The sequence below is a fragment of the Polyodon spathula genome, chromosome 1, assembly GCF_017654505.1.
Source record: "Polyodon spathula isolate WHYD16114869_AA chromosome 1, ASM1765450v1, whole genome shotgun sequence".
Lineage (NCBI taxonomy): Eukaryota > Metazoa > Chordata > Actinopteri > Acipenseriformes > Polyodontidae > Polyodon > Polyodon spathula.
The window spans coordinates 51,756,945-51,781,594 of NC_054534.1; the positions used below are offsets into that span (position 1 = coordinate 51,756,945).

Consider the following 24,650-nt stretch of genomic DNA (forward strand, 5'->3'; position numbering starts at 1 on the left):
GTGAATTTCCATCAGTGCTGGGGGCAACTGACTGCACACGTGTGGCACTGCGGACACCTTCTGAAGTTCATTTATCACAGAGGTTATACAGCACATCGAGTGTGTAAATCAGCAACTTGTTCATTTACTGGTGTCTCAGTAGACTCAATATCATGCTTTTCTTTTTTTAGGAAAAAAAATACAGTGCATGACATGTGTGCCTCTGTTATACCTAAGATAAACAACATCTGAAATGAAATGACAACTCTTCCTCTACTGACTACAGATTTTATGAATCATTGCACTAGTGGGGATGGGGAAAAGGTGAGCAATGAATAATAAGGAATGACAGGAATTGTAGCATATTTTAGAAACTTATTTATGTAGGATTAATGGTTAAAAGACAAATATACAACTTCGCTTTTTAAATAAATGTTTCCCCAGAGCCTGACGCATGCAAAAAATAGCTGTTTTTTAGCGGGTTCCTGTTATTAAGTTATCTTTTGAAACTCTTATGTCCTCACAGTTCATGATGATATTCGATTGGTTTTCGTCTGCTTTTCCCTGGGAGGAACATCATCTGCCTGTTACTCCCTGGCAATTATAATTTTTCTTTCACTGATCAAATTCTAAACTGATTGATTGTACCGACAGATTTAAGGATGAATGTGTGGTCACCAAATTTCCTTATTTTAGGGGATTTCGTTTGTATCACTTCAATTTTCCGACAACATGCTAAAAAAACGTGTTCAGTAAAATGTTTACCACAACACTGAAATACTGACTCTTTTGAGCATAGAGGCCAGTATCAGGTAATTGTAGGACCGTATTTCTGTAATTTTAAACTGGTTAATAGACTAGCAAGCACTCATAAAATCAGCACAGTATTATATGGTGCAGAACTAATTTATTTCAATATTTTGTTTTGTTTATGGACTACGATACCTGCACAATGGGTGTCTTCAGTAGTAGTATCTACAACGTACTGACAATAACAATCAACCATTTTGTTACAGACTTTCTAACAAGTCTGGCATAAACAATTCTGGCTGTTACTTAACTAAACCCTTGTTAAAAAAAAAAAAAGTAAACACAAAAATGCTTAACATAAGAACAGTCTTACTGCAGGCGCAGTTTACACTGCTTTTTTTTTTTAATCCTTTGATAGAAATGTCCGGTCTTTCTACACTTTGACATCTGACACAATATTTCCTTTGTCCAGTACTTCTTTAACCAGGGGTTCATTTTCGTGTTTTGACCGCAACAGAACCACGTTAAGCGACCTTTGACCAAGAACCCGTGAACGTGAGCACAACGCAAGAATGGACCCGGTCATTAAAAATGGCGGAGGTTCAAAATGTAGTCGCAGCAGTTATGTGTATTATTGATGAACCAATAGGGTTGGTTATATTTATAACACTGACTAATGTCACAGATATGTCTGTCAGAAGTTCTATACCAATACATAATGCAAAATGTATGTCTAGACGTCTCTAGGCAAACGAGTTAGACTGAAATGCTATGTATACGAACTATAGGTAGTTTGTTCCAAATACTTTAATTGTATTTCAGGCTAGTAATGTGAACCCTTTTTTTTTTTAAATGTGTGATCAACATCTACTTCGAGCAATCAATTGTTTTGAGCCCAATGTGTGTGTGTATGTGTATGTGTGTGTGTGTGTGTGTGTGTATAGACAGTATACACACACATATATACATTGTGAAAGACTGCACTTGTTTCCAAGGTTCGATTGTTCTTTTTCAGCAGATCCAGACACAGAAATTGAAGTTTTATCCAATTCTGCGCTGTTTTTGTTATTTACAGAAAAACAAAAAGAAATAAAATAAAAACATAACTTCCTACAGTTCTAACTACACTTTTTCTCCCGTTTCTCACTACATCGTACGGCTAAGACGTTTTCCCATCACAAAACACTTTTTACACATTATTTCACACACAAAAGTTTTACACAGTACCTTGCTCTGTTACCAACAGGCCTCTTGTCTCTTGATTATACAGTGCCTGTAGAAAGTCTACACCTACTTTCAATATTTTCTCTTTTTGTTGCCTTATAGCCTGGAATTAAAATGCATTAAGATAGCTTTTTTTCATTTATCTACACATCCTACCCCACAACTTCCAAGTGAAAAAAATATTCTTGAAATTTGTAAAAAATTAATTAAAATATAAGACCTGAAATAGCTTGGTTGGATAAGTGTACACCCCCTTTGTAATAGCAATCCTAAATTAGCTCAGGTGTAACCAATCACCTTCAAAATCACACACCAAGTTAAGTGGCCTCCACCTGTGTTAAATTGTAGTGATTTACATGATTTCAGGATAAATTCAGCGGTTCCTGTAGGTTCCCTCTGCTGGGTAGTGCATTTCAAAGCAAAGACTCAACCATGAGCACCAAGGCGCTTTCAAAACAACTCCGGGACAAAGTTGTTGAAAGGCACAGATCAGGGGATGGGTATAAAAAAAATACCCTGAATATCCCTTGGTGCACGGTCAAGATGATTATTACGTAATGGAAGGTGTATAGCAACACCAAGACCCTGCCTAGATCAGGCCGTCCCTCCAAACTGGATGACTGAGCGAGAAGGAGACTGATCAGAGAGGCTGCCAAGAGGACAATGGCAAGACAATTTGCAAGAGCTACGGGCTTTTATGGCCAACACTGGTCAAAGTGTGCATGTGACAACAATATTCCGCACTCCACAAATCTGGCCTGTATGGTAGGGTGGCAAGAAGGAAGCCATTACTCAAGAAAGCCCACCTTGAATCCTGTTTGAAGTATGTAAAAAAACACTCAGGAAATTATGTAACCATGTGGCAAAAAGTTTTGTGGTCTGACGAAACTAAAATGGAATTTTCTGGACTAAATGCAAAGCTTTATGTTTGGTGAAAACCCAACACAGCGCATCACCCAAAGAACACAATAACTAGTTTTTTATTTTTCTTAAAAATATTTCCCAACATAAAACCAATGTCACCTTACAATAACTGATTCTGAGTTTCAGTGTTTAAAAATAAAATATCAAACAGAACGAAATTTCAATGATCTATTTGTAATTCGGTAACATGAGAGAATTGGTCAGGGGTCTGAATACTTTTGCAAGCCACTGTGTGTGTGTGTATATAATATATATATATATATATATATATATATATATATATATATATATATATATATTATGGATTTCCATTACATGAGAGTAGATGTTAAGCTTCATGCTGATTTGAACTCGGCTCTCGCCAAGATAAGCACCAACTAAGATGTAGCTGTGCAGTAAACTAATGTGATCCATCTGCATCTCCATCCATTTTAGTTGTTTTCCATCTGATGATGTAGATATCCTTCTGTCTGGTGTTGATGCCTCCAGGGATCAGCTCATTTTGCCTCCCCAGCGGATCAGCACACACAACAGCTGCGATGCTGGCTCCGGGGATCAACTGGAGATCGGTAGCTGCAGTATTCCTTTACCATTAAGTCCCACTCTGCTGAGGCAGCGTGGAACTCCCAACCATTTCCTGATGTATAAACTGATTAAAGCTTCCAGCTTCTCAACTGTTGTCAAGGAAACCTTGTACACTGTCAGTGGCCACAACAGTCTTGGCAGTAGACCAAACAAAGCACCAGAGTTTCAGTTTGCCTGGTAAAGTGCTGCTGCCTGTGCTCTTCAACCCTTCCACTGCTTGTTGTCTAACTTCTCCCACACGAACTGTGTCCTTTAGATCCCCATCTTCCTAGACTTTTCACTGGCTTCTCATACACTGTTGGTATTTCCTCACCATTAAATTAGAACCTTTTATCTGCTACTTTACCTTTAATTATAGAGATGCTCCTTGATTTAGTGGGCTTGAACTGCATTCATGCCCATTCAATGTTATTGGTTAATTTGCCCAATAACTGATTAGTGCAGGCTACTGTTGTAGTCATGGTTGTCATGTCATCCATGTATGCTCAAATTGGTGGTAGTCGCATTCCAGAAGCCAAGCACTCTCCTCCCACTACCCATTTTGATGCCCTAATAATTACTTCTATTGCCATGGTAAAAGCCAGTGGAGAAATGGTACATCCTGCTATTATTCCAACTTCTAGGCATTGCCATGTAGTGCTGAATTCTGAAGTTGAAAAACTAAATTGCAAATCTCCAACGTAGGCTTTCACTAAATTTGTTATTGTCATCGGTACACTGAACAAATCAAATGCTGCCCAAAGAAGTTCATGTGGCACTGAACCATATCCATTAGCCAAATCCAGGAATGTCACATGGAGTTCCTTCCTCTCCTTTTTTGCTGATTGAATTTGTTGCCAGACTGTTTTTTGTACTGAAGTGTCAACGAAGCAGTTCTTTAATAGGTAGGTTGACAATCTCTGAGCAACAATGCTGAAGAAAATCTTGCCTTCTACTTTAATAGGGAAATAGGACGAAACTGACCGATGCTTGTAGAATCTTTTTCTTTTGGTATAAAGACTCCACCAGCTCGGCGCCATGCTCTTGGTACAACCTGTTTTTCCCATGCCACTTTCGTCAATTTCCACAGGATTCGTAGAACTCCAGAAGCACTCTTGTACACTCTGTATGGAACTCCATTAGGCCATGGAGATGATGATGCCCTTGCTTTTTTCACAGCTTGCTCTACTTCTTTCCACTTAGGTGCACAGTCCTCCATTTGGTATTTGGTTGGATTGATAGGTGGGATATATGAAGGAATTGACATAGGCTCCTGACTTTGAATCTGTATGTGTTTCCTCCAAATATCCCTCCAACTCAAACTTAGATGATTTTAGTTTGCCATTTTTCTCACTAGTGAATATCTTCTTTACAAATTTGAATGGATCTTTATAAAAGTTAGTTCTCGCAAGCTTTCTTTTTGTAGCGTTTCAGTAGGCGCTCAGCTCTGCGTAATGTTGCAAGCTTATCTTATATGACCCTTTGTAACAGATTGAGTCCCTCCTTCTGACTTTGTTCTGCTTTTCTCCATTGCTTCCTCAACTGCCTCCTTTCTCTAACTAAGCGTTCAATCTCCTGCTGCCGTCTAGACTTTCCAGGAATAGTTTTTACTTTTTCCTTCCTTTTTTCAATTCCAAACCTCTTGCTTCCATATGCGTAGATGATGTCCCCAAATTTATCCAGCTTCTTTTCAACTGTTCCATTTAACCTTTCCAAAGTAAAACAGAGATCTGTGTTTACTGTGTCCCACACAGTTTTCTCACAAGCTCTTGGCCATTTAACTCCAGGCTTGTGCCCGTTGAGGTTCTTTTCTTTCTTACTCTGGTTCGTCTGACTGGGTTCGCAAGGATCAAGGTTCATCACTAGTTGTATCCACGCAAGTCCTCCTCACGTCTATGACTGTGGTTTGCTTCCTGTCGCTGGACTTCATTCGACTGACTTCGTAAGAAGTACTGATCAATGCAAGGCCCTTGTCCCTTCTCCCTCAAGCATTTCATTCTCCCTTGATGAATCTTCAAACCCCTGACCATTATCCAGCCACAGAAACAAACCTGGAGTTTCATGTCTTTGCTAACTGCAGATCTTGAACTAGTCTTTTGTGAAGTACTCTCCATTCTCATATCCGCTTCCGTTCCTAAGTCGTTAACCGTGTTATTCAACGTTGAGCCATCTTCCGCCTTCGCTCTCACAGACTCTAGGGGTATTTTTCTCTTTAATTTCTTAGAAGCCATGGGCAGGTGTCTACAGCATCCTGTTTATCTTTGAAAACAGTGAGCTGGATACTGTTGACCAAGGTAGCTAACCCTTGCCAGCCCCAATGGGATCTCTTTCCTCCTGTCAGCTGTCTCTCCATGCTGTCACAAGGTCTTTCCCTTGTTGCCAGCTGCACTATTCACAGCAGTCACTGGATGTATCCAGATCTATATATATATATATAATCAGCCCCATTATTATACAAGACTTTATAATCTACACCAGGGGTCTTATACTGTAAATACAGTATAATTGTAAATCTCGAAAAACTACTCACTTCTAAATCTTTTGTAGTCATCTTTGTATTACTTTAGTATAAATACATGTTAATTTGAATTCATATGTTGTTGTATTTTTACTTTGTGTGAACGAAAAGACACACATTTGCCCATTATCCCATTGGAAACAGTGATATTTTTAAATATCACTGTCCTGGTCACAAAAGCAAAGTCTGTGGGGAATAATAGCCATTTTCTATATTTTGAGGCATAAGCAATTAGGAAATAACACTTACTACCCAGGAACAAAAATTGTGTTACATAGTGTTATCTATCCCATCAAAATAATGCATAACAAGTATGAGTATGGACCAAATCCCAAAACTTGCCATCACCACCGGTGCTAGGATTTACTGGGCCCTGGTGCAAAAGTGTGAAGTAGAACCCCCCCCCCCCAAAAAAAAAAAACCTCAACCTAAAATAAATCTAATTGAAGTTTTGTTCCAAAAATGAGTACAAATCATGTTTATGTTTCATTTCATGATTTCAACTCTTTTAGCTTTTTGGTACAAAAGTCAGGCCAAGTAGCTGGATCATAAAAATCACATAAAGGTGCCTGACTGGGTACCAGGTTTAGAATACATGATTCAGTACTTTGTATTTGCTGTTGTTTTATATTTCCAAAATCCGATATCTCTGATTCACATCCTTCCTCTGGCTCAACTGTTGTTTATTTTTCATGCAAGGAGGTTGGCAGTTCCGCTGCCGCACTATACTTCCACTGCTGTTGTCAGCCCACTTTTTTAAACCATTTACTGTACACTTTTTTATTTATTTTTTTAGCATTTTCTGCTTCTTTTTGGAAAATTTCTAGCTGTCTTTTCGGCTTTCTCGCTTTGAACAACCCAACTGGTGTTTTGATGGCATATTCAATATACCGTACGTTATGTACTTATTACCACAACTGTGAAAAAGTTAGCTTACTTCCACCGAGCGCTTTTTTTACCAGGCAAGAAGTCTATTGTGGAAAATTGGGGTGTGATATAGGAGTTCGCACAGAGAATTAAAAAGTTGACTGATAGGTCTATGTTTATTTTGAAGTATGAAGTATTTGTGATTATATACCTTGTTAGTAAACTGTTTGTTATAATCTTTATAAACAGCAGCTGTGAAAGAAGTGCACCCCCCTGTAAATTTAAGAGTCTTGTTTTTTAATTGACACTGACCTATTATAAAGTTTCACGCTGAGTCCCGCCTACGTAGCTCTGATTTGATAATATGTGTTTTGACTGACAGTACAACTTTGCCACGGTTTATTTTTGAACCACCAGGGGAACAGTTTTTTGATTTTATTTTTTGATAATGGACGATAAAGGAATGGTATGATATTGTAGAAAGTCTTTGGTCTGGGCCCCAGCAGAGGCTAGGCCCTGGCTCTACTTGCCATTAAATAAAGTTATTTATTTATTTATTTATTTTAATGATAGTATCAAGCTAAATAAACCAGCACTACCTTGAGTAAAACGTTATTTTAAAACTACAATGGATTTCCCACAATCATGTATAAAAGTCACAAAATAAAGATTTGTGAATAGATAACTGGCAGGACGGAAGCCCTAGGAATGAATTTTTTGTTTGTGTTTTGTTAGCGTTTTATATTAATAATTGTCACTTCCTACCATGCGGCTCGGATGCTCAGCAGAGATGCGCAGACCGGCAGTTGATCGACAGGGCTCGGTCAGTGTTTGGTTGGCTGCTCTCCTCCTCCAGCACATCTGCAGCGTGCATCCAGGTCTGACTGAAGGATCAGCATTTCGGCTCAAGAGAGAGATCAGTGATGATGGTGTCTAGCCTGAACCATAACAGCGAAATAAAACAAGACTGTGTGAAACAGCACAAAGTCACCGGGTGTGGGACTCAGGATCTTCAGAACTGGAATGGTCGTGTGAATACCGAGATCGCCAGCGCTGAAATCGCCAGGTATATGAACCAGGACGTCTTGTGTGTTTGTGGAAGGAGGGAGAGTTTATGGGATCTGGTTACCAATCCCCAATAGTTCAATTCAGCCTTTTAACAGCAGGACCCTTCTTATAGTAGAGATAGTGCACAGCCCAGGCTTGGCCACCTTTTTTTATTAGCTGTGTTTTAATGTTTTTTGTTTTGAGACATGTGGCAGGCTGGCGAGTGAATAGAGGCCCAGAGACAGTCTGTAGTTCAAAAAAATAACTATTTTATTATAAATAAACACAAAAATGAAAGGGCACAAGGGCCAAAATAAAGGGATTTAAACACAAATAAAGCAAGACAAAAAGCAAAAATAACAATTTCCAGGCTGGGCAATGCCTTCACTGGATACAAAACAAAACAAAACAAAACAAAACAAAACAAAACAAAACAAAACAAAACAAAACAAAACAAAACAAAACACCAACCTGCTTCCTCAGCTCCCTCTCCCTAAATGAGAAGCAGAGGCCTCCTTTTATGTCAGGTGGCTGGGCGCTGATTGATCGTTAATTAAACTAATCATCTAATCAACCCCAGCCACCTGAACACAATGAACCCAGGCAGGTAGGGGAATTTAACCCCATCCCTGCCAATTTCTAAAGGGCAGAACTGTGCTCTGCCACAGGACAGTTGACACTGTTTAAAAACAATGTTTACTCCCACATTAGCGATAACATTGTTGGTACCCTAGTGACGTCCATGTACCACAGCACGACATTTTGTAATTATAAACAAATCTGTGCGACTATTTCTGTGTCCTTGCCCAGTGAATACCCACAATCCTTAGAAAGAACCCTTTCACAGTAACATTGTTTTTAACATGGACTTATAAGGATGTTCCTCAAAACGTAAAATGTATTTTTTTATAAAATGTACAGGGCTCTACACCTTTAAGTGTAACCACATCCAATCCAGGGTGCAATAAACTCTTCTACTGATTATTTTTCTATACTGCACTATGTATCAAAAAAGAAGCAAGATAACAAGTACCTCACAAAGAAGCTGAGTTAATATTTAACATGGTACTTGTCTTCTCTGATAAAAGTCTCACTTTGTATAAATTAACGTGTTTACATATATAATAACTCTACATACCATATATGCCAAGACAGGATTCCAAACTAGTATGATTTTATAAGAAGAGATTCCAGCTGGAGAATGGAGCAGTATACATGAGCTTTGTAAATTATAGCACTACTGTTGTAATTTACGAAGCTCATGTGCCAGTTGAAAAATGACCAAACCCATCTCTGCAAAATTCCTCCATGTTGTTTCTGCTTAGATCAGTTTAAGTACACATGCACACCATTCCATAAAAAGGTTCCTTTTCACCAGGGTTGCTTCTCCACACAGGCAAACAGTTGTGATCCCAGTGGAACAGTCTACCTCGGATTTAGTTTGTACCAGTTTAACATTCAAAATTAGGCCAGTATATATTCAACTTGTAGTTCGTACTGGTAGGGTCTCCATTGGTAAATCTAACTGGATTGGAATTTTTGTTTGACATTTAGACCAGAGTTTCTTTTAACTTTTAGTCCAAAACCACAATCATAAGTGGCAACAATTGCTGCATTTTCCCTTAACCCTATGGGAAGGAACTGGGGGTGTTTAGCCCAATTATATTTATCCGTTTCTCTCAGAACCTCTCAGAACCAAAATAACCCTTTTTTTTGCTGTGTTTTTTTTATGTGTCTTGTTTAACTGCAAATTCCCTTGACGATAACAAATGTGTCAGGTTGTACATACTCCAGGTTATGTGATTTGTAACCTGAGGAGAAAGTGAAGATGCAGTACATATACCTTGGTTGCTGTGGTATCTATATTTTAATTAAAAAAAAAAAACTTTTGAAATACAATGAATTTACCCTTGCAGAAGCCAAAGGGAGTGGATATAATAACTGGAAAGATATGTCAAAGAATCAAAATAAATCTACAGAAAATGTCACGCTAAGATTTTAAGTAATAACCAGACGCGGGTCAAACTTCATTTTCGCGCCGAGATACTGGCCGCTGAGTTGCTATTTATTAATGAATAATTTAGTTTTTATAGAATGCACTTTCTTACTGTGTTTATCAGTTAATCAGCAACAGGAAAAACATTTCTCTCAGTCAATATAGGGCAGGTACTATGTAATATTATGTGATATTACAATAAAGTCCACTTTCAATGCGCTTCAAATGCTTTCAGATAAAATGTTAACTGGCCTTTAGACTGGATAATCCATTCTGGAGGTACAGGTTTCATATCCTTGAAAACACCTGCTTGTCTAATAGTGTTTAATTGTTATCAAGAGACAGCAAATACAACAGACTCCTGCCGCATAGAAATGCAAATAAAACATGTTTTATGGCAGGGTGTGGAATTGGAAAAACTCAGTATTTTATGTACTCTTATTCTGGCAGCCCGGGTAAGGGCTAACAGCCACAGACAAAGGCATGGAAAGCAATAGAAGATCCTCAGTACTGGAATACAAATTATCTGACCAGACCAAAACATACACTGTGTGCAAAAACAAGTTACAAGACATCTACAACAACCTTACTTTTTATTCTTAAAATCAGCCTTGGAAACACTTGTAGATGAGCACTTCTTAAACTTTAACAAAGAGCCATAGTACTTGTTTTATAACCAAACCATTATATAGTTGCCTACAATTTAAAGAAGCCAGTGACTGATGGGATTCTAATACAAAAGTGTCTGCTTCATTCATTAAGAGATACATTTTGCTCAAGAGAGCAATACGAAAACAAGACAAAGAGAAGATAAAGATCCTAACAACATGGATTCTACTTTGAAGTTTCTACTGTACTTTATCGCTTCAAATCATTCTTGAAAAAAAACTACTCATTGATAAACATACTGTCAGAAGTGCCTGATAGGGGGAGACTACAGCTGGATGGATTGAGATCTTATAGATAACAATAAATATGCACAACTACCCAAAAAGCCATACTATTGTGCCACACATGCAGATGTACATAAAAAGCAATATGGACCAGAATATACAGATATACAGGGTTGCCATTTTATGTTTGGCACCTTTCACACACAAATGCCGCTACTGAGCCATCTCAGAGACATTTCAATTTAAAAAAAAAAAAAAAAAAAACATTCACACAGCACGAAATTGCACAATCTATGTCGGTATAATACTGTTATAAGAGGCTGTGTGGTCCATTGGTTAAAAAAACTGGCTTATAACCAGGTGGTCCTTGGTTCAAATCCTAGCCACTGACTCAATGTGTGACCTTGAGCAAGTCATGTAACCTCCTTGTGCTCCACCTTTCGGGTGAGACGTTGTTGTAAGCGACTCTGCAGCTGATGCACAGCTCAAACACTTTAGTCTCATATCTTGTAAAGCGTTTTTCATGGTAGCTCACTATGAAATGCGCTATATAAATAAAGATGACCCATACACAGTAAAATGTGAATACAACTTCCAAACCTGTCAGTCAACAGATTGCTTTCATGGCAACGGAAACCAAACAAAATATAAAAACAAATGAAGTAAATTTGGCTGTATTTTGTTTGCTTTTAATTTTTAGTTATATTATACAATGTAACAACCTGTTACATGTCAAATTGCAGGAGCTTCAGGCACAATGTAAAGCGTGTATTTTATTGCAAAGAAGGTGATACAATATATTTAAAAGAGAGTCCAGCTCTTCAGGCAAGAGCAGTGAGCGAAAATGCATTGGATGCTGGTATTTGCTATATATAAAGAATGCTTGTGTGAACGCTCCACTTGGGTAATGGAACGCCAACATGGTGATGCATTTTTGAACCAAAAATTCCCAAGATTTTCAGATAGTAAATGGAAAAAACATTTGAGTACCTGGCTGAACAACTGTGTCCGGCACACAGTCATGTGGGATGTTGACTTTCAATCTATGCCCACTGTAGCGCTTCAGAACAGGTGTAGTATCGAATTCTGTTCGCCATAGAATTCAGTGCCCCCTGCTAATTATTCACACATACGGAGGTATCTTTTTCCAGTCAGCACACATGCTCTGCTGATTCTGTCAAAGCGGGTTCACGGCGATTCAGCAGCTACTGAGGTAACACACAGCTACTGTAATAAAGCTTATATAAACTCTTTCATGAGTAATGCTGCTTACAATCTTTGAAATCACTTATATTTGTATGCCATGGTAAAACATTTTGTCAAAGAGAAACATGTATATATATTTCCAGCAGGCATTTATACACACTGCATAGACAATAATGTGACAAACCACGGCTGGAAGTGCTGTGCATTGCAGCTGTGAAAAATGGTACTCCTAGGAAGTGTGCCTTTTAGGGCACTTGGAAATGTAACATGCACACTGTCCACTCCTGATGTCTCAGCAGGCATTTATAAACACTGCATAGCCTATAATAGGACTCTTGTATTGAAAAACCAAGGGGGAACCATTTCTCACAGCTGGATATGTTGTATATTGCAGCCTACATATACATAAACATGTTTCACTATCGCATGCAAATAAGTGATTCCAAACGTGAACAGTGTGATGGCAAATGTACAAAGATATGTGTTTATATAGAAAGCACAGATATTACAATTAAAACAAATAAATACAAATGATGGAAATACATATAAAACAGAAGAAACACATGATATAAATAAAGGACACTATTTTATTAATTGTTGCATACAAAAAGAGAGTACTGACGTTTCGGCCAGCTTTGCCTTCATCAGAGAGTACAAGCAACTGAAGAAAAATATAAATACAGAACACAATTCAAACATCAATCAATGGCAGAATTACAAACACGGCAAATTTACAAAGACATGAGTACTCATCATGAAAGAGCACATATATAAGCGTATGTTTTATAGGCTTGCCAGCTCTGGACGTTTACTTAGAAAGTGCAGATATTACAATAATAATAATAATAATAATAATAATAATAATAATAATAATAATAATAATAATAATAATAATAATAATAATAATTTGCATTACTGACTTGTCGATTTAATGTGATCATTTTTTAACTTACTTTTTCAATGTTTCAATGTGTGTTTTTGATGCATTGTTTAAAAAGTATGGAGTTCGTTGCGTGTTTCTCTCAGGAGCTGCTGATTCATGGCAGCTGCTGTGCGTTACCACAGGAGCTGCTCAATCGCCGTGAACCCGCTTTAACAGAATCAGCCGAGCATGTGCACTGGCTGGAAAAAAACAGCTCTCACATGCACACAATTAGCAGGACACACTGAATTTTAAGGGGAACCAAATTCTGTGGAGTGCCATTTCTACCAAAACTATCCAGCCATTAATTTGTCAATTCGTTTGTCAATTCGTGAATTGGTCAATTTGTCCTGGAATTCGTCCATAAATTTGTCAATTCATACAATAATTTATAAAAGTATTTGTTAATTCATCTAATAATTAATTAATTAATTTGTCAATTCATTAATACGAAAGGTAGTACAGACCTGCAAATTTCCAATCAACTAAACAAACTTCCCAACAAACAGACAAACTTCCAACTGTCAATCTCGCACTGTGCCGAAAACACTGCAATCTTTCTAGCCAATGGGAGCACACACTACTATTTTAATCAATGAAAATCCAGCTCACTCAAAACTGCTTCAGCCAATAACATTTAGAAGGGCGTTTCAAAATATATTCTATTCAACAAGATACTCGACTCTGTTGATTTCACCGTGTAACAAATTATTATTATTATTTTTTTGGTTCCTGGGTAGTAAGTGTTATTTCCTAATTGCTTATGCCTCAAAAGTATAGAAAATGGCTATTATTCCAAACAAACTTTGCTTTTGTGACCAGGACAGTGATATTTTGAAATTTACCTATTTTCCAGAACATTCCAGTTAGATTCAGTGCTGAGTAAACTTGGAGTAACTTCTAGAACTTTCTAGAATTTTCCAGTAATATAAATAGTAGTATAAATACAGGGGCCTTAAGCCGACCAGTTCAGTTTAGTTCCAGCTGCATATCTGCATTTTTCTGAGATGGCATCAAGAGGCTGCAAATCCGGCAGACGCATTTTGCTATGTCTGCGGCCAATTTATCAAGACAAGAGCGAAAAAGTACTCCGTGGAAGCATCTGCTAAGATGTGTGAGGCCTACAAGGCATATTTCGGCATGCCTGTCGGGGATCAAGACAAACCCTGGGCACCTCATTTCACCTGCAAGCACTGCAAAAAAACTCTGGAAGGTAAGATGGACAATTGTTGCTCGATGTTATAAAATTTGTTAAAATTTTTAAAATTGTAAAAGTTTTTAATTTTAAAATGTTTTACAATTTTCAGTGTTATTGAAAAAATATCATATATGAAAAATGTTGTGAGAATCTCTTACACATTAGTCATGGGTGAAATAAATGTATTTTTGTAGGATGGTACAGAGGGGAAAAGAGATCCATGAAGTTCGCTATCCCAAGAATTTGGCGGGAACCCACTGACCACTCAAGCAACTGCTACTTCTGCATGGTGGACCCTTCCAAATGTCAGACTGGCAAGAATGCACCTGCTATCACGTATCCGGACCTTCCTTCATCCATCACCCCGGTGCCACACTGCCATGAGCTCCCCGTACCCACTCCTCCGGAGAGAGAGCAGCCGTCTTTAGAAGAGAGCAGCAAGTCAGAGAGCGAGGAAGACGTTGTAGATCCAGATGACAATTTCAGAGGTGGAGCTGAGGAGAGAAACCCATACTACCCCAACCAAAAAGACCTCAACGACTTGATTAGAGATCTTGGTCTCACCAAGTCCAATGCTGAGCTTTTGACGTCTAGGCTCAAGCAGTGGAACTTGTTGGATGAAAGTGTGCAAGTCACAGATCAGAGGAAGCGTCACCAACCTTTTTCCAGCTTCTTCACCCGTCAAGATGGGCTCTGCTTCTGCCACAATGTGACCAGTCTGTTCGAGGCAATCGGAATCGCCTGTAACCAGAATGAGTGGCGCCTCTTCATTGACAGCTCATCCAGGAGCCTCAAAGCCATGCTGCTCCATAATGGTAACAAGTACCCGTCTCTTCCCCTGGCTCACTCAGTGCACCTCAAAGAGGATTACAACAGCATCAAGACCTTGCTGGACTCCTTGAAGTATGATGAGTATGGCTGGGAGGTCTTAGGAGACTTCAAAATGGTGGCATTCCTGATGGGTCTCCAAGGCGGTTTTACCAAGTTTCCCTGCTATCTTTGCCTTTGGGACAGCAGGGACACCAAGGCACACTACCACAGGCGGGACTGGCCACAGCGGACCGAGTTCTCTGTGGGGAGGAACAACGTCAAGTGGGAGCCACTGGTGGACCCCCGGAAGGTGCTGATGCCACCACTGCACATCAAATTGGGCCTTATGAAACAATCTGTCAGAGCTCTAGATAAGGAGTCGGCAGCCTTCAAGTACCTTCAAGACTTCTTCCCTAAGCTGTCTGGGGCAAAGGTCAAAGCCGGTGTCCTCGTCGGACCACAGATAAAGAAAATCCTGGAATTCCCCAAGAAGCTCACTAGTAAGGAGAAAGCGACTTGGAACAGCTTTGTCGCAGTGGTTCGGAGCTTCCTGGGCAATCACGCCGAAAACTATTTGGAGCTGGTTGAGACTGGTGAAGAACTACGGCACAATGGGCTGTAGAATGTCCCTCAGTCCATATCCTTGATGCTCATCTTGATAAATTCAAGGAGAACATGGGAGCGTACTTGGAGGAGCAAGGCGAGCGCTTCCACCAGGATATACTGGACTTTGAACGCCGCTACCAAGGACAGTATAACAAGAACATGATGGGAGACTACATTTGGGGGCTGATTCGTGAAAGTGATTTACAGTATAATCGTAAATCTCAAAAAACTACTCATTTCTAAATCTTTTGTAGTCATTTTTGTATTACTTTAGTATAGATACATGTTAATTTGGATTCATATGTTGTTTTTTTCTGACTTTATGTGAACAAAAAGACACAAATTCGCCCGTTTTCTCTTTGGAAATAGGTACATTTCAAAATATCACTGTCCTGGTTACAAAAGCAAAGTCTGTGGGGAATAATAGCCATTTTCTATACTTTTGAGGCATAAGCAATTAGGAAATAACACTTACTACCCAGGAACAAAGATTGTGTTACATAGTGTTTTCAATAGAGACTTCCATCTCACTAAGCGCAAAGCATTGTGGTATAAAAAAAGTACCTATGGAGAGTCAACGCAGGCATAAGAAATGTTGCTGGTTTTCGCCATGTTAAAAAAAGGCATACAAATTTTTAAGTAGATTTCACATTTGCCCAAGGCCTTTTGAAGAAAACGGCAACATTAGCAAATTATAACAGTATGTAATATGAAAAATGCTATTTTCTGAGTAGTCTCTTGTTCGGTAGAAGCGTATTGATTAAATCATTTAACAGTCCGGTAACACCGGTTAGTTTAAAAATACATATCTTTACAACATAAAATATTATCAAGACGCAGCAGTATAGTACAGTAAACAAACTACCGGTAGCTACTTGGACAAAGTAGGTAAAAAAAAGGTAATGTTCATCTGTATTTATTATAAAATGATTTCAAAAGTAATTAACATACACAAAAATAGTAATAAAATGTATTAGCTATGATATAGCTTTTAAATGTCCCGTTACCCGCTTCCGAAAGCTGTCAATAGATATTATCATCGATGACATGTGATCAACAGTAACTGTATTCACTGCACATGCGCCGTGGAACAGGACAGTGCTCAGAAAATAGCATTTTTCATAATAATTATGTATTGTCATAATTTGCTAATGTTGCCGTGTGTTGCCAAAAATAGAATATTGCCAACATAATATTTGGTTTTATAATGTTTGCAGTATTCCTAATACTTTTCTCAAACTGACTTTGTTTATGTTAATTGAAAAATAATATAGTTTTCGCACACACACTAAAGATGGTATTCTGGTGGTCAATAAAGTTATTGAAGCTGTGTCCCAAATCAAGACATACCTGAAAACTAACCCTAACCCATACCTCAAACCTGTCAGGCATATCTAAAAATATAATACATGAAAAATAGGCAAATGGAGAAATAGTTGAGTGCTGTTACAACCTAGTAAAGTGTAGTAAACATAGTGAAAGCATGGTAAAGCACAGCGGATAAAGCATATAGTAAACCATTACAAACCATTGCAGTCTATACTGTAACCATGGGGAAAGCATGGTACAACTGAAACGTTCATGTGCAAATTCACCATGCTAAACTAAAATAAGGTAAACCAAGGTATAGTCATTATTCAATGTTTTCCCCCAGCTAAAGTTAATTGTATTGAGAAATGTATGTTCTCTGTAGAGCCTTAATGTGTTTTGCATTATATAAAATTACTAATAAACAGACTTTAAAAATCAGTGCATGAACTAATCAGGTTGTTCATTTAATATAAAAAACGACTAGTTTGTGACAGTTTAATTTCAGTTTCATTGCGTAATACGCGTCTCAAAATTATATTTAGGATATTTAATCCAAAGTGAAAATTAAAAAACGAAAATGCAAAAAGGAAGTAAATATGCTAGCGTTAACAGTTGGAACAGGCTGTTTTTGGCATGTCTTATATTGACTTAGCATCGAGCATATAGGAATCTGTCACAAATGTACGACAAAGTCTTTAGCCTAGGCTACTTCATGTATCCGTCTTGTTTTTCAATCTTGCTTTTTATTGCATTGTTATCAAATTATATAATCTAAAATTCCACAGTTTTCGCCATATTGACCAAAAATAGGATTACTCTGCAGTCTGTAAGCAGACGACTTGTAGTCGCAGTTCGTTTAGCTTGCTTTAGAAATCAAAATAATAATAATAAAAAAAACATTGTTTATCGAATAACTTCAATTATTAACTGAAAAAAACTGGGATGATTCTACAGCCTAAAAATGTGTTCCAATAAAAACAAAAACAAAAAGTTGTTGGGTGCATACTTGTTGTTTTTATTTGTATTTTTCTAAAAACTGTTTGCCAGCTTCCCCTTTGTTCTTTTAAAAATGACACTAAATTAAAAAAAAAAAAAAAAAAAAAAATCCACAGTTTAAAAGGTATCGGTTGCCAACGGGTATCATAGGCTTTTTTCATGTTTCAACACATACGCAATATATATATTATATATGCGATATATATATATATATATATATATATATATATATATATATATATATATATATATATATATATTTAGTCATATATAAAATCTCAAATCAATTTAGTCGCACACATTCTACAGTAAAAAGTGTAATTGATAGCATTTAGGCTACATGACAGGAACTGGGCTTCCTAGCATTATTTATTTATTTATGAAGCGCCGTTAAACACCTTAGGCTACGCAGTTTGGTTCCGCCATGGGAGGCATTAACGATGTTTTAAAACATGTTGCGACATTCAGCAAATAAATAAGTCAAATTAGATATCGTTCCTTGCTTTATGTAATTTACAATAGGTCGACGAAATGCACATCTCTTTGAGTTTTTGTCAATTTGTGTCTGCTTGTATTTTTTAAATCTAAATTAGATTTAACTGTACATTTAAAAAAAAAATAAAAAAAAAATAATGCATTAACTTTATACCGAACTCGAACTTACCTTCTGTCAAATTTATTCCACAAACACTTGCATTATCTGGAATAAAGCAAATTCCAAGCAGTGTCTGGCTGGTTTCCTTCCCGGGGTAGCTGGCATTTACATTGAGGTGAGTTCGGCTCCAGGAAAAACTACTGCACAGGCGCCACCTAACAGCAAACGATAGAAAGCAGAGACATGCTTATATAGCGTCGTTTTCAAATAACAAATGCACTAGCATTTTAATTCGGTGAATGTGACATCACAAGAAGTTAACCCAAACTGTAAAGAAAAATAAATAAATCAACACGCAAACAGAATAGTTAAAGTAAGATAGTGTGTAGTTAACACCCACTGTGTGTGTGTGTGTGTAAATAATACTTGGTAACCTAAATACCAATGGTCCTAAATGTACACAAACAGCTGTTTCTGCAAACTTCTGAGCTAAAGAATTAAATACCTGAAGAGCACAATCGGTTGCAAAACTTAATCTTTAAAGTATTAAAATCAACCAACTTTTGGTCTTTATGGTTTTGGTTAGGTATAGATCATAACTTGTTAAAGACTGACACAGCAGATGCTAAAAAGTATTGTGTGTATGTATTGAACTGCATTTTACTGTTCATAGGCGAAACACGAAACATTGTTATTATTATTATTATTATTATTATTATTATTATTATTATTATTATTATTGCAAACAATGATGCTCAAATAGACCATTGCTAATGAAAGTGATACACTGAAGGTTATTTTTGTTCATTTTAATTCTGGCAGGGCTTGGAAGTTTGTACTTTCAAAACCACGTCCTTAGGGAACTGAGTAGGACTGCGCGCTCACCAGCTGACAGCGCGTGTTTCAATACAGACGCTCAACACCTCAAACCAGACCACTGCCAGCCTTCTATTGTCAAGCTCAGCTAATTGATAAACATTCCCATTGCTGCTTCTCCTCCGTAACCAGCTAACTGTTATCCTTTTAACCATTTATTAACAGCGTCTCCACGGATCTACATTTTACACCATTGAATGGTGCTTCAGAGCGAATACTGCTACTACCACTATACTACGACTACTTACCAAGGAGACATTCATGGTCGCACTCTTGTCATCTTGGTTCAAAATGATTCATTATTTAACTCCTGCCGTTTATTTTCTTCAAAAAAAAAAAAATCTATTAATTTAAAAACATGATTATAAAAACAAACAAACAAAGCGTTTCGACACTACCCTTTCTTCATCAGGTTCACATGAAAATAGGTGTTTTCTTTGTGCTTGTTGAAAGAAAATTATCCGTTCTTGTACAAGCTCTCTGAATGTTGTCTGTCATTGTACACTATCTGCTTCCTCGCTATCTGTCTATTTAAATTTAGTACAGCAAATTAAGTAAAATAAATAATCGTGAGTAGGGTTTGCTGTCAGCGGCAATACAACAACCACAATACTGTAACCACTAGTCTCTAGTTTGAATGGCAAGTTAAAATCAAACAATTACGCAGTCTGATTATTTTCAGCAACTGTATTTAAACATATCACTTTGAAGTGTTCAGTTCCTGAACAAACAGCACGATCGGGATTTACATATGCTGCAGATAACTAGATATTTTAATTACTAAAACGTTTTATTTTATTTATTTTGCTAATAAATGTTGGCACCAAACGTTAACTTAAATATTGAAACTTGCACACATACACGAACTTGCACTAAAAATAGTAAGTTTGCTGTACTTTTATTCTTTAAACGTTTTACAAACAATTCACAAACCAGGTTTGTTTTTCTCTACGAGGTAGCTTAACTGAAAAACAGCTCCATGTAAGTAAAGTTTTTTATTATTATTACTTCTAGCAATTGGAAATACCCAAGAAGCGTGAAGGCTAGGATTTCTCAGATGGAATTCTGAGCAAACGGCATTAAGCAGAATAATGAGGAACAAGTTTGTATTCATTACATTAGCAACAAAAATGTGCGCTGCATAAAATCATGATAAAACAAAAAACTGCATTTTTTTATTTTATTTATTTTTTATTTTTTTAACGTATCCATTTCCTAATAGCAATAGAACCCCCATAAGAGGGCTTTATCGCTATGGTTAGACCCTTCTCGTTATGTTAAAACGTCCACTGAATAAACACTTACGGACGCAACCTTTAAACTCACGAAAGTAAACATATAACTTCATGGAAATGTAAAGAATGTTCAGTTTTAGAGATTAGTTGATTAAAATTAAGTCATCGCCTTTTTGTTACTCGGGATGCTGCGAGTACAAACTTTTTTTTTCGTACTTCATGATTGTGTCCTTTATAAAAATCCAGCTTATCTATCTATCTGCCTGTTTGCTAGGGATTCATGGTGAGTGTGGTGTAATTTTGTAGTGCAGGGGAGAGGTGTCATGACCATAGTCTAACAGGCTATAGGCCCCAGAAATGATTGTATTATTGTTTTAAGTGTTTGAAATTAGTGTACATAAAAACTTGTCTCTGTATGTGTTGGTGGTCGGTTATGAAGTTTTGTGAAGTTTGTGTGAAGTTCGTGAGTTACAGTGAGTACTATTCGACAACTGTTAATTGTACTGTGTGTGCAAGTTACAATAGTATTCAACTGGGTTTTGAAACAGGTAAATAACTTAGCGGTCCCATGGTAGTAGAGGGTTGGGAAAAGTTTAGTTAATGTTCCTTGACAGAGTTAGGTTAGGACAAACAAGCCTTAACAGAGAAGATCTTTCACAATATATATTGTGGCAGGGCAAATCCCTGCCTGGAAAAAAAAAATATTGGTGGTTGGCAGGGATAGGGATAATTCTGGTAAAATATTAGTGTGGCTGTGGTTGCACTGTCACAGGTGTAATTGTTTAATGTGATTTAATTGGTGGCACCTGCCTATAACTGGCAGGCAGATATTTAAAACAGGAACCAAATGTTTGTACTGGTCAGTCTGTGTAAAGGCAAGAGGCTCTCAGTCAGTGTAAGGTACTGTAAACCTTTGTGTGATAAAAGTGTTTTGTAACTGGTAGATGGGTTAACAGTCCCGTGGAATAATTTAAGGAAAAACAAAGCCGTTGTGTCTGGACCTCGTTCCACTGGGCCTAAATCCCAGTTCGATGCACCACCAGGCACAGTTGTTTGCCTGGTCCCCTATACCGCTCCCCTGAAACCACAGACATCACTCCACGGTCGTCAGACGTCATTTTCTGTCCCTACCAGAGGAATGTGGGTGTGGCTGTGTTTGCACAGTGTATTTTTTTTATTTAATTTAATTGGTGGCGCCTGCCTGTGACTAGCAGGCAGGTATTTAACAGGAACCAAAATTTTGTACTGGTCAGTCTGTGTGAAGGCGAGAGGCTGTCAGTCGGTGTAAGGTACTGTGTAAACCTTTGTGTATGTCGTATATATGGTGTAAAATATTAAAAAAAATTTTAAAAAGTTTTAGGAAAGTTTATAAATTATTTATTAATATAACTTTAATAATATTAATTAATGTTCTGTGTCTCTGAGCCATTACGGATAATAAATGTAGATATTTAATTATACATTAAAATATAACACTGGTGAAAAAATCCTGTTGGAAATTTTATAGGAATACTTCAGAAATTGAAAGAATTCCTATTGGATCATATAGGAACTTTAAAATTATTCCTATATGATTTTTATTATCCTATTCAATTTTATAAGAAACTTCACAATCTAATAGGATTAAAAAAGGATGTCCTAATTATGAAGAGGATGTATGTGGTTTCGCAGGATTCGCTGATGACGAAAACTATGAACAAAATCATCTTCAAAGAGAAGCTCCCGCAGCTAAAGTTACCGTGTCAATTTGTTTGTTGATTCTACTAACAGCTTACACCTCCCTAAAGGTATACGTAAATGTTAAGCAACAACTAGTCTTCATTTATATCTATCATAGCTGGTGCAACCAGTGAAATCAGTGTTAGTAAAGATTTATGCTTTTAATTAAGCTAAGTAAGAACTTGTGCAACCTCGGCCCAGGACTCAAAGTTGCGACCCCGATCTGAATGCAGCTCCTGTGGCACTCCGGATGGTCTGCTACTCTCCCTGCCTCCTGCTCGGGGATGGTGTAGGTGCTAGCCACTTTGTAAAATAATCCATGGCAACCAGGATGTAGTAGTTCCCCTATAATATTGACCTCCACTCTTTCCAGGGGCCCGCAGACTGGAAACTGCTGGAGTATGGCTCTCAGCCTGGGGGCCCTTTCCATGCCATGCATGTGTAGCAGCGCTGTTAATAGTCCCCTACATCTTTGCATCCGCGCCCCTAGTAGAATGTTTGCTGGGTCTGTCATAGGGGCTCCACAACTCCATAGTGTCCTGCAGCCAAGGTGCCGTGATGGGCCTGAAAGAAAGACTGTCGATTTTAGTCCAGGAACACCACCTGCCACCTTATCTCCCAGCCCCGGGAACCCACACACCTGGCGTTTGTCGGCAGGGACGGGACAGTCCCGGACTGCGCTGATCTTCTTTGTCACAGGAAGCTGACCTCCTGTTGCATCAACCAGCACTTCTCTGGGTGTAGCTTGAAGCCGACTGTCTCCAGGTGCTATAGTACCTCACACAGGGAGCGTAAAGCCTCGTCGAAGGTTGGCTCGTATACTAGCAAATCATCCAAGTACATCAGGCAGCACTCAACACCCTCTCCATAGCCACCTGAACACGGCGGGCACATTTGACTGTCCGAACGACATCACCTTTAACTGCTATAGCCCTCAGCCGGTGGAAAAGGCTATCTTAGGCTGGGCTGTAGAGGCAAGCTCTATCTGCTTTTGAGATCCAGCGTGTCCAAGGATTCATAAATGTTGGGCAAGGTGTAGGAGTCATTGCGGATGACTTCGTTCAGCTGTTGGTAGTCCACACAAAACCACCATTTGCTATCTTTCTTTGGACTTTTTTTGGCCTTGTCCACTGCTTCTTGACGGGCCAGAGGTAGTCGGCGAGGATGCAGCTTGACTGGTGCTGTGTCCCCGGTCTCGATGTCATGCTGCACCAGGTGGGCAGGTGTCAGCTCCTTCTGTGCTGTGCTGTTGGACCCCTCCCAATTATAGTGGCCGGTTGTGGCATGTGGATGGGTTGTCAATGGCTTCTGGAGGGACACAGCCTTGCTCCCCCAGCTGTACTGTTGGCTGCTGTTAGTCCAGCAGGGGTTCTGGGTGTGAACCCGTGGTTCCCTGTCTATGCGAGCCCTGGGTCATTTCCCTGCAGCTGTCTGGGTTCTTGAACCCGCTGCGGGGTGGCTGCTGTTGGGCATTGTGCCCACATGTGTCCTGGTTGTCCACTGTTCCAGCAGAGATGGCACCAGCAGCTGGAGTGCTGGTTTTTGCTGGTGGTAAGTGCCTGTGCAAGAGCAACTACTTTGGGGAGATAGGCTCTCCCCCGCCTAATGCAGGTGACACTGTAGCTGGAGTTTCAGTCCCTTCGGGTCAGCCAGGCTCCCAAAGCGCTGTGCGAGAGCCTTGCTCATTGCTGTATAGCTCCCCGAGTAGTCCGGAGGAAGGTTCAATAGGACTAGCTGTGCATCCCATCTTCAGTGCCCTGGTCAGATGGCTTGCCTTCTCCGCCTCATCCCAGCCGTGCAGACTGCCCATCAACTCGAGCTGCACCTGGAATGCTTCCCAGCTGCCAGCCCCATCGAACCTGATTATCTTCACCACGCTCTTTTCCCGTTCACTCTGCCTCTGCTCTCGGCTGCTTCCGGCTGGCTGTCCAGCTCTGTGCTACTTCTTTGCCAGCTCCCTTCTTGGTGGTGCCTACTGGATCCACTATCTGCAGCTCACCGAACTGCTCCCACAGCCACTCTCAGAAAGCGCCTCCCACTTCTGTCGCCCTCCACCCAGTCAGCGTCGGTACCGGTAGCCCTCCTCTGGCTCCCTCTTCACTTTCCACAACATTTGCGCTGTCCCACTTCTGAGCACCAGTGTAGTTTTCAGGAACAATGTAGAGTTTGAAAAGATCAGACAGGAGACTGTAGTTTTGATCCAGAACGACAATATTTTATTGGATATAGTGCTCACAACACACACGGCAACACTCTGCCTGTCAACAAAAATACAATAATGTATAATAATTTCCTGCCCTGGGCCCCCAGTCCCTTTTCTTAGTCCATGTGTGTTCCCTCAATCTCTGAATCCCCTGCCAAGGGAACACTGCCGGTCCGGAGATGCACCAATGTTAGCCTATGGGGCTTTCTGT

The 24,650-nt window shown here is 38.9% G+C and overlaps 1 pseudogene; it reads left to right on the forward strand.

Annotated features, from left to right (window-relative positions):
* The window catches only part of LOC121321219, an 86,275-nt pseudogene extending 61,961 nt beyond the window's left edge, over positions 1–24,314 (forward strand).
* The last annotated feature ends 336 nt before the right edge of the window (positions 24,315–24,650 follow it).